The 11,379-nt window shown below is 41.5% G+C and overlaps 1 protein-coding gene across 6 annotated transcripts in view; it reads left to right on the forward strand.

The window, feature by feature from the left end:
* Positions 1-1,058: 1,058 nt before the first annotated feature.
* B3galt1 (beta-1,3-galactosyltransferase 1) overlaps positions 1,059-11,379 on the forward strand; it is a 524,949-nt gene continuing 514,628 nt past the window's right edge. For 4 of the 6 annotated variants that reach the window (XM_026778237.1, XM_026778226.1, XM_026778230.1 and 1 more), the window contains exon 1: positions 1,059-1,333. The gene's annotated coding sequence lies outside the window, so the exon portion shown is untranslated. The remainder of the gene's footprint in view (positions 1,334-11,379) is intronic. The other 2 variants (XM_026778234.1, XM_026778231.1) reach the window with 1 other exon arrangement.

The raw sequence follows: 11,379 nt of genomic DNA on the forward strand, positions 1-11,379 counted from the left end.
CTTCAAGTCTTCGTGTAAACGTTTGATTTCTTTCTTATCCGTGTTTCTAGAAATTAAGTGTGGAAGCTTTTAAGTAGTACTCTGGGCCATTTTGATATATCTGCAGTGGAAAATTAAAACACTCCACAAGGAGGATTATTAGTGTTTGCGGCGGGGGGAGTGCTGCAGGCGAGGTTTCTTTTATCCTGCCCTGCCAAACAGAATCACTTAGTGTTCAGACACATTTGCATATGCATTCTTAAAACCTCTTGGGTCAGAAACACTTGGGAGTCCCCAAATGAGTAAATAAAACCAACGTGCAAGTGCTAGGTAATTAAGTCCCCTGTTTAAACCGGACTGGCTTTCTCTGTGTGGTGTCTGTTGTTGTTTGTTTTCCTGCGGTGGTTGTTTTGCCGGGTTCAAGTTTAAACCGAGAGCAGATAAGGGAGGTCCAAGCGGCCAGCAACTTTCAAAACGTTTCTCAGTGTGTCTCTTTCCTAGCTTGGGCTAGTCTAGGTTGAGGACTAGAAGAGGTATCCCTTTCCAGCTGCCAAATCAAGAAGGACGGGGGCGCTGTCTGGTGACTTTGCTGGCTTCCTTCAAGGCAGTGACCACCTCCAGGGATTTGGTCTCCTGAAGCGCCTCTTCTACCAGGGGTCCCTAGACCGCTGCACAGCGATGCCAGGACGCTGAACCTCCATGCCAAGGCTCTGGGGACAGTCACCCGGAGTGCACGGTCACCCCAAGACGCTCTCCTGGAGCGGTCAGAAAGCGCCCCGGGCCCGGATTTGTGGGCAGGGCTTCTTCCGTGCGTCTTCAGCTCCGGGCCTTGAGCCCCCAACCCTGAGCCCGGGCCCTGCCTCCCCCTCCCAACAATCCCACACCCCAGCAGCATCCTCTCCCGGAAACAAGCCTGCTGAGCAAAGGCGGAGGCAAACCTTGGGCCTTCCGCTCTGATTGGTCTCCCCCCGCCGCGCGGGGCGAGGCGGCGATTGGCTGGCGGGCGTTGTCAGTCGCCGAGGCCAGAGCCGTCGCCGGGGAAGCGCAGCCGGGCTCCCGTGCTCCCGCTGCCGCCGTGGCTGCTCGGCTGGTGCAGCTGAGCGAGCCCGCGCGGGCGCCACTGCCGCCTCCGCCGCTGTCCACCGCGCGCAGCCAGCGCGGCGGGGCTTGCAGGAGGCCGCCGGGAGGGGCGGGCGCGCGAGCGGAGCACGAGGAGGCGGAGGCGGGGGAGAAGTGATGCTGGCGCCGGGGATCCGGGCAGCGGCAGCGGAGAATAAGCATCTTCGGGACCCCGGCTGCAGCGTCCCTCTGGCCCGCGGGCCAGCTGAACGGCCAGAGACCGTGCCTCTCGCAGGTAAGGTGCGGCTCTTTAGATGGCTTTGTGATCTTAGGGTGCTTACGAGGCGCTTAGCGGCCAGGGTATCCGGACAAGGATGTTTGGCACCTGGACGGCGAGTCCTTAGCCTGGCCAGACTGCTGCTAGTGCCGGTGCGGCTTCAGCTCCTGCCTTCTGGCTTAGGCAGTGACAGACTTTGACAGCGCGTGGATGGCATTGTGTGTGAGAGAGTGTGGGTATGTGTGTGTGTGCGCGCGCACACACACACACTCACGAGGTTTGGGGCACTTTGCAAGGAGGAGAGGAGTAGGTCCTCTTTATGTGGACCAGTGCCCTTCAAGGGATCCCGGCTAGATTGGAGTGAACAGTATGCTTTTAGCTTGGAAGAAGGGAGAACTCGGAACACTGGAAAGTCTCCCGTGGTTCAGAAGGAACCCGGCAAATTGAACTTTATTGCCTTAATGAAAAGGAGCCTTTGGGTCTGGCGCGTCAGGGGAGATGTACATTCACCAAGGCTCCCCGGAGTCTCACTTTACGCCAGGGACTTTGGAGCAGCGAGTACTGCTTGGTCCTCCTTACTGAAGAGGAGCAAAGAGAAGTTATGCGGGGCGAAGGCCAGAGGCTAGGCTTTGGTGCTGACCACTTTTAGGTTGCAGAAGCCCGGCATGGGAGACTTTGTACACTCGCATTCCGCTCCGAAGGATTGGCGCCTTTGGACTCAGGTGGGAGGCGACTGCACCCCAGGGCTGAGGTGGAGTGGCTTTAGTGTGGCTGTTGGAGGAACGTCCTGGAGGAGTCACTTCCTCCTGGCCCCCTTGACAGGTGTGCCGTCCCGGCTTGGGACTTAGTGTGTCCTGGGACAGATGCTGGGCCAACTGTTAAGCTCCCGAATACTTCACATCTGCTGGGATCTGGGCCCCCAGACTCGGGAACACCCAAACTAACAAAGCCAACCAAGGTTTCTGTACCCAAGCCTCTTTCAGAGCGTATGCTGTTTTTGTTTTTGTTTTACTCACATGTTCCGTATTGTAAAACCATCGCGAGTACCATGTACACTGCAACCTCTTCCGCGGAAGATGAATTTTACGCGCCGCAGCAACTGGGTATTGCTCTCAGCTGAGTCCGGATCTCCGTAGCTCACTGCAGTGGTTACCCCTTCCCTGTTTAGGACGCACAAACTTAGAGTTAGCGACTGTTTTCTCTGGGATCCGTTGCCTCCATAGCAATCTCTCCCTTTGAAACTTCGTGAAATATTTCAGCACTCAGGCACTTTGCCTACCCTGTTTCAGACGGGAAAGACTCTGTGACAAGAGATGGGATTGCAGGGAGCTGTCAGGGTGGGGAGGGCAGCTCCCCTGGCTGGCAGTGTTGGGAAAACCAAAATTGGCTCAACACATTGGAACTGGATCTTGAACTGGCTACAGCGCTTTCTCTGTTTGAAGCTGTGTTATCTTTTAAATCAGAGGAATCAAACACAGAACAAACCCAACCACCACCACCACAACCACCACCACCACTAAAAATGCCCAGACTTAAGACGCAGAAACAGCTTTGTTCGGGTTCATTCCTGGTTTGGTACCAGTGAAAATGAAAGTAAGGCGTCCCATGAGAATATTATAGGCAGCAGGGAGAGCACTGTTTAAAACCTCAGGCTTTTGCCTCTAGGTGTTTTTGTAGTTGGCAGAGTAAAGATTCTGTTTCCCCTCAGTTCAGTAACTGAGTTATTCTAAAAGCGATGAGCAATTTATAGTGAAGTTGCGGTGGTGTTAATTTTGTATCTGAGGGTAGTTGCTTCAATAGAAATTGCTACCGAGTATTCGTATTTAATACTTATGACTTCTGGCTCCAAAATCTGTTTTTCTGATATATTTAAAGTATACATTGTTTGATTTCCGATCAAGATTCACCTGCCTCCAGGTGATTTTTTTTATCATAGCAACTTTTAAGTTGCTGTACTATTCAGGATTTTGTGACTATTTTTAATATACTAAATGGTTGATTTTTTGGAAACCTGTAGCAAAAATATTTGTGTTTACTTTGACTTGGTATGAAGGTACTAAGATTAAAATGAGTTACACATTATTAATAAATAACCCCAAATGAAGTTAAACTCAGAGGAAATAAGTAACAGCAGCTAATATTAAAAATCGAACTTCTTAGGAGAATTTTGACAAATTGGCCAAGAAAATGCCTTTCATGTAGCTATCAAGTACTTTCTAAGTAGACTGCATTATTATATATTAGGGTAAGCGACAAGCCTTAAAATAGAATAATGTGCTCATTTTATGGTGGCCCTTTTAAGGAGAGGCTTATACTTTAGGAAAGGAATCTTTTCAGATAAATTAACCTTATGAACAATTAGAATAAATTTATTAAAGTTTAGATAAAGATGTGCATGCCCATAAATCAGGATTAAAAATAGAAGGACGTTTATGTGTAAGTTTAGTGAAGCTGCCTGTAAAAGTCAGGAAGGGAGGCCAGTATTGGTTTGTGGGTGGTAATGGGTACAGTAGCAACTTAGTTTTTAATCCTGTCTGCTAGCCACTCTGTCCTTTTCTCTCCCCATTCATGCATGTATATGCCGTGCATACCACACACACACACACACACACACACACACACACACACACACACACACAGAACATTTGAAGTATGATAGCCATGCATTTGAAACAATTTCACAATCCATTTTGCAGGAGAAATAATATTAATTTGTCAATATTGTCAACCCTTTTGGTAATCTGTTATTGATTATGATGCTTAGTAAAGTAAATTTGAGCAAACTGTACTTTGTTCCTAATGTGTGGGTAAAAGGTCCTGTAGGTGTTAGGACTGTATCACAGAATAACAACAGAGAAAACCACCATTGTGTGCTATTTAGATAAGCAGATCACAGCAAAACAATAAAACTAGTATACTGATCTTCTACCGACGTGTATTTTCTACACCCTTACTTCAGGGTTCAGATTTTCCATTTCTTTATCTATTCAGCTAATTCACATTAATTTATATATCCCCGTCAAGTACTTTAATTGACGTTGAAACTATCAAGCAGTCGCAAAGGTAGCCCCATGCCTGCTGGTCTTGCATCTCTGGATGAGGCCCACAAGAACATCTGCTGGACGTCAGTGTTAAGGTAATGGTTGGTGCATCTGAGACAACCAACCAAGGAGATGACAAGATGCCTGTTCTTTAAAACGTTTAACATTCAGTCAGATGTGGTGGCACCCACTTGTAATCCAAGCCTTCCTTTAGTAAGCTGAGGCAGGGGGAGCGATTGTGAATTTGAAGCCATTCTTAGCTACCTAGTGAGACTGTGTCTCAAAAAATTGTAAATCAACCCAGAATACTTTTCAGAGGAACTAAGGAATGAAATATTTGACCTTTAGCATAATTAATCTAAATCAATAGTTTAAGAAGACATCTATGACTATCTAAATTCAACTTATATATAAAACATTATCCAACGGAATATAGTGAGTCAGTGGTGGCTAAGGATGTATTCAAAGGCATAATTTTAATGAAAGAGTTTCTACTTCTTCTACATTGGAAGTGTCAAATCCATGGCATTGTAAAGGCCTATCACAAGCCCTGGATTTTGGACTCAATGTTGCCATTAAGATTATCATCAGTAAAAGACTTATGATCCAAGTCTCTCGTAAGAAATGCCACGCTTCCAAGAAAGTCTGCCTTTAGTTAAAAATCAAGTTGGTTATCCAGACAGTTCAGTTACAAATAAAACTTGTCAAAAATTGTGCCTTTATTCCATTTCTGAGAGAGAGAGGGGGGAGTGGGAGAGAGAGAGAGAGAGAGAGAGAGAGAGAGAGAGAGAGAGAGAGAGAGAGAGAGAGGTGGGAGAAAGAGAGAGAGAGGGGAGTGGGAGAGAGAGAAAGAGGGGGGGAGTGGGAGAAAGAGAGAGAGAGAAAGAGAGAGACTGTAATTATAATTCCAATTTTATTTTCTGTGCTTCCTTCTGTTCTATCCTTTCTTGACTCTGAAAGTATAATTAACACTTACCCCATGTGAACAGTGGACCCAGCTTAATTTTTCAGAAACTACCTTTAAATAATATATTCATATTAGAGGAAAGTGATGTTTATGCTCTCAAGAAGCCGTGCTGCATAATAAGTGACTGCCAGTTTGCTCTGCAGCCTTAGTGTGGTGAACTGTATGCGATGTGTAGTTAGTGCTAAAAGTTATTCCTCAATGGTTTTTGTCATCCAAGAAAACATTCAAAAGTTAAGAGATCCAGTCTAGGTTTACAAGATATGGAAAGCCTTCTGATATTATCATCTCAGTATTTTGTTCTCCAGAGCCATAAAATATATATCACCCACTTAGTATTTCATCCCTTTTATGGTATGTTGCCCTCCCTTCATCCCTAACTACAAACTTGAGAAAACTTGTGTTTTATCAAGAAAGTTAGCCGGTGAGTATATCTAGCACACCCAAGCTGATGAGGAAGGTGTTTGATAAGAGCTAAACGGGAATCAAATGTTTTAACTTGGAAAGAGCACAGATGCTTAGCCCGAGCGTCCTCCATGAATAAGGATGAATATTCCTTCAGGATTGTGGTGTCTGAAGCCAGTGAAGGTGGAGCTAGGTTTAGAAGCAGCGTTTGTAACAGTCTATCACCATATACATTTACGTTTTCTAAAATAGCCAGGAAAGAAGAAATGAGAGCATCTAATTATTTATACATATAGTATCTCAACATATGACCCAAATGTTCCATTGTATTAATACTATAGTGGACTCAAGAAGCGGTGAATTGTGGTGCATTTAAAGATGTAATGGAAAGTTTGTTGGGTTGTACATAAGTTTGCAATGAAATGTTTGTTTTTATGTCAGTTTTTTGTATCTATAGAATATAATCGTCTATGGTTTCTAAAGCTAAATTTATAGACTCATAGAATTTGCTCTACATGCTAGAATCTCTAAGTAGAAACGTCTCCATTTCCGGGGTCTGTGAAATTCAGCGATTAATAGATAAATTTCAGGGACTCTGAGAAATTCCCGAATTGTTGGCCAGTTTTTATTGATTTTGTTCTTAAATGCTGTAGAATGAGGAGACTATGGCAGAGGAAAATTTAAAAGCTACTTTCTGTTAGTTTTATAAAATGAGGACAGTTACAGCAGCTCACCGCACACACCACAAAAGGAAGCTTCAGAACAGAGAGGGCTACCATGATGAGTGATGCAGGAGTTTTAAAGAATTAGTATTTGCTTTTTAGTTCTCATAAAGAAGAAAAAAGGAACTGGCTAAATTCCATCGTAAAACACCCATGCGTAGTAAAACCACTGTCCTGAAGAACAGATTTCTAGCGGAAGAGATGGTTTGTAAATGCTACATGCTACACTGTCATCATTGGCTTATCTTGATTCTTTTGTGACCTGTGACTCCCTGACATACATAAATGACATCATGGCCGAGTCAGTTCCCCATGGAGCTAGACTCAGGCAAGTTTCCTTCTGTCCTGGCACTCAGTAAGGACAAATCCCAGAGACAGAGTTTCTTACTGTGCAATCAATTGTAGGTTTCGATGTCATTAGACAAGAAGGAACGTGCTAAATATATACAGGTGTCCCATGGGCTCATGCATGCTGTGTAAGGACTATCCTGGGGAGGTCTTTATATCAGTAGTAAGCTAATATACATGCATTCTGAACCATCACTACTCAAGCTCATGCCTATGCAGTAGTACCTGAATCATTACTTGTATTTCAATATTTGAGGACATGCACGGATCAAATATGAGTAATACATGTTCATTTCTTTGAATGAACACAGCTATATAATTGCAAAGCAGACAGATGCTACATTTTAAAATAAACAGCAGCTAACAAACAATGGACTTCATCTCTAAAACTATTTTGGTAACTATTTTGGCCTAATTTCCTAATGATAATCTTTTAGTTTCTAAGCTTGCTGACTATACTATAAAATAGGCCAATCCCGAAATTACTTGGTGAACTAAAAATAGTCATTTCCCTTTGATATAATGTTGATTTTTCTTTTTGATACACGTCTTCCCTCATGACCTCTCCACTCTCCTCTTCTCTCCTCTCCCCTGCTCCCCTCCCCTCTGCTCTTCTCTCCTTCCCTCCCTTCTCCTCTCCCCTCCTTTTCCTCCCTCCTCTCCTCCTCCTTCCCCTCCCCTTTCCCTTTCCTTCCCCTTTCTCCATCTCTGTCTCTCCCATATACATACATACAGATATACATATTTATATTCCAACTCTTTATACTCTTTATATATTAGAGTTGCAGTTATTAAGTACTATGAAATTTTATCCTTTATATGTCACATGAAACCAATACCAGAGGATATTAAAACTGAAAACTTTCATTAAGAATTTTTCAATTAATATAAATAAATACATAGGTTCCTATGTGCCCTATGTTCCTATGTATGCTCAAGTGGAATTATACAGAGACATCACATTAATTACAAAGAGGCCATCAAGAAATTTACAGAGATTCTAGCATTTGAGACAGAAGATGAAGGTAAATGGCCAGAAAACTGATTCTTGGTTGCTTTAATCCCGAGCACAACAACATTAGTTTTTTTTTTTTTTTTAAAAAGAAGCAAATATATCTGGAGTATCAAGTGGATTTTATTAGCAAAAACGATCAAACATAAATCACTCCAAGGAGTTAACCTGTCAAATTGTTAAGGATATCAAAAATTATAATAATTCCTCTACCATTTACCAGTGTATTGTTAACAAATGAAAGGAGAGATTAAAGACCACAGACAAAATAAAGCACACTGTTAAATAGTTAAAGATCTGTGTGAAACTTAACAAAAAATTGCGATTGATATACAATTATAGGAAATAGGGTAATTATTTGAGGCAATATATAACCACATTGCATTCTAAGTTAAAGAGCACACGAAGTGAGTGGTTGGCATAAACTGATCTGAAACTAAGTGAAGCTGGAGACTTATAATCCATAAGTATATGGAGAAAATGCAAAGCTTTAATCTTATATAAGTTAACATTTCACCTGTAAAAATACCTTAAGGATAATTAGAAATGAATTAAAAAGGAAATTTTCTTAGCGCAAATTACTGATAATGATTTAATATCCACCCTTACAGGAGCTTATCAGTGTTTTCTGTGAATTGAGGGCTTTTCGCTGTTATAATTCTCAATTCCTGTTTATCCCCCTCCAGTGGACTGAAAGTTAATTGAAGAATGAGATTTATGTTTGTTTTTTATGCAGGAACATTGGATGTAATTAGGCACAGTGCGTATCCTGATTATACAAAAACTTTAAAACAAAGGCAAGAGTGGTCAGAAAGTGTTTTTATGATTTGCAAACGTACAAACCCGGGAAGCATTTAAGTATTAATTTAGTAATAGAAACAAAGTTAAATTTCTGATGAGACATTTCTAAAGCTCTTACTTAAATACTAAAGTTTTTAATGAATGTTGGTTTACTTATAAAGTTTGATCAAGACGCCAAGGAAGAGGTAGAACACAGGGACTCTAGGACTTCTGATAAGGCTGTTTGTTGACATTTAAACATTTCTTTAGTTGTGTCCAACAGAAGTCACTCACAACTAACTTAAGGAATGGGAAGCACAAGAAAAACATTCAATGTCTAGCGTAGAGAATCAAAAGCAATGGAGAGAAGCAGAATGGTTGCAGAACTCCTAGGAGAAACTGATGAGATCCTTTCCAGGTTCAGTCACCAATGGAGGAACCATTATCAAGTCTTTTTCAGTTTTTCTTTGCTTCCAGCCCACATTCCTAGAATGGGGAATGGACATGGACCACTTCAGGACACATTCCCATGCCCTAGTCAAGGTACATCTTGAGTTTTAGCCTTTCAAAACCACATTTATGGGAAACCAGAGAACTGTTCATCTCCAGAAGGGAAAGTAGATACTGGGCAGGTCAAAACTTCGTACATCCACTGTGTATATGAAAAGCCTTAAAAACTCCCTTTGTTTCAGTACCAGAACTTTATTAACATGCATTATACTTGGATTAACCAGAGATAAACACAATGACATTAATGTAATCTTTGAGAAATGTAGACATATAAATAATCTGTTATCCAGTAAAGAGGGAATGGGTGAAGTGTGCTTCTCAACAATTAGGACTTAGTTTTAGCTTGGATCTGTTGCATTATTTGGAAAGATTAGCAATTACATTAGACCTTTCTCATGAAATAAAAAGATACAAAATGTGTTATGAAGGACGATCATAAATTCATTATGTATATATGTAAGCTTAGATAAAATACTAGCATTTATATTTTGGATAGGATAATTGTATGTATTGTAGTTTTAAGTATAAGAAATGGTTTAGTTGGGAATTGGCAAGTCATTATCGTCAACTTTTTCATAACTATTAATAATAAATCATAACTCTTAAAGAAAATAAAACAGTGGCTGGGATATATGTGTGGTAAAGCACTTGCTTAGAAGGTTCAGTGCCCTAGAGTCATCCTGACCTGAGCAAAGAGCAAATTAATTTTTCTTCACCATTTGTGTTCTCTCCATGTCCTCAGATGATTGGATGATATCTACTCTTAATGGTGAGGAGGTCTTTACTCCAGCTTACTAACCAGTTCTTATCCCTTCCAGTCTCCAAAATACCCGGCAGTGATACTTGGTCTCAGCCTTCTTAGCATCTCCACCCAAGCCAGACCGAGGCGTGTAAATTAAGCATGGTACTCCTTCACAGACTGCCAATACTTATATAGAAACTTTTTTTGTTTTTACTTTTTCTCTAGTTTTTATACTGATGTTTGCTTATCCCATTATTGCTGTGCTTTTTACTTTTTAAACTTAACATTTGAGAGGACTGACAAAGTTTGAATGCAAAGAGCCTCCTTCAAACTCTGTGACATTACATTTGTTGAAAGTACTATACGGTTTTTCATACGAGATAAGCAAACAAACAAATAAATGTTTATAATGAGATGAATAAGCAAATAAATAATTAAGCAAAACTCTTGCTGATGAAGAGTTATATGGACATGTATTTGATCCTTTGGTCAGCATAACCAAGCCCTAGACTTATACAAGAGGTGTGGGAGCTGCTTTGAAATGTGGTTTTGAAATATGGGTGCATGTGTTCGCTCTCATACTTGATCGTGTGCCTTCCATTACGGCTGAGTGGGCCGTTAATGCTGCTGGATAGGACTGGATCAGAGACCTGGTTTGTGAGGTTTCCTCCACATGTCTCTCCAGCCACACTGGTAGTTACAGTCAGCACGCTGTAAGTGCATGCAAATGATTGTTCACCGATCTTACTTGGCGATCCCCTGGGATCTGTGAAGTCATCATGACCACCGGACAGCACTAAGCTTTTGAAGTTTTGTCCATTTTCCTAATTTTGGATGTTCGCCTTTCTCATCTTGTAATTAACTGGACTAAATAAATTATATGAACAATGTGATGACTATTCACCTGCTAAATGACAATATTAAAAATAATCATGTCTCATGTTGGCAGGGATAAATGGGCCTGGTGCTTTCAGTTCATTGCAATTAAAACTGGCACAGTCCTTTTGGAGAGCAATTTGGCATTATATGGGGAAAACCCATGAAATATTCATACTATCTAATCTATTAATATTCCTTCTGGGATTCTGTCCTAGGGAGATGATCCAAAGTGTGGAAATGGTCACATTGTTGGAGACATTAGTGGATTCAACATGTAAAACAAAAAGAAAATATAGGTAATCAAATGGCCAACAGTGTACTTCTTTATAGACGTCAGCGGCAGGTGCACAACTGTGACAAGGAAACGTGAGGATTATACTAAGGTGAAATGGGTGTAGTGTGTTGTTTCTTAGAGTGCACAATTACATGTGAATACAGTAAAATCTGGTAAAGCATATATAATAAAGTGGGTTTTAAATGTGTTATAAAATACCTGCTCTCTCCCTGTCTTTCTCTGATTTTAGGATGTATTTGTGAAAATTTTAAAAAATTCCAGACATATGCTTTCTTTTCTTCTTCTTCTTCCTCTTCCTCTTCCTCTTCCTCTTCCTCTTCCTCTTCCTCTTCCTCTTCCTCTTCCTCTTCCCCTTCCCCTTCCCCT

This window comes from Microtus ochrogaster, chromosome 4, assembly GCF_000317375.1.
Source record: "Microtus ochrogaster isolate Prairie Vole_2 chromosome 4, MicOch1.0, whole genome shotgun sequence".
Classification (NCBI taxonomy): Eukaryota; Metazoa; Chordata; class Mammalia; order Rodentia; family Cricetidae; genus Microtus; species Microtus ochrogaster.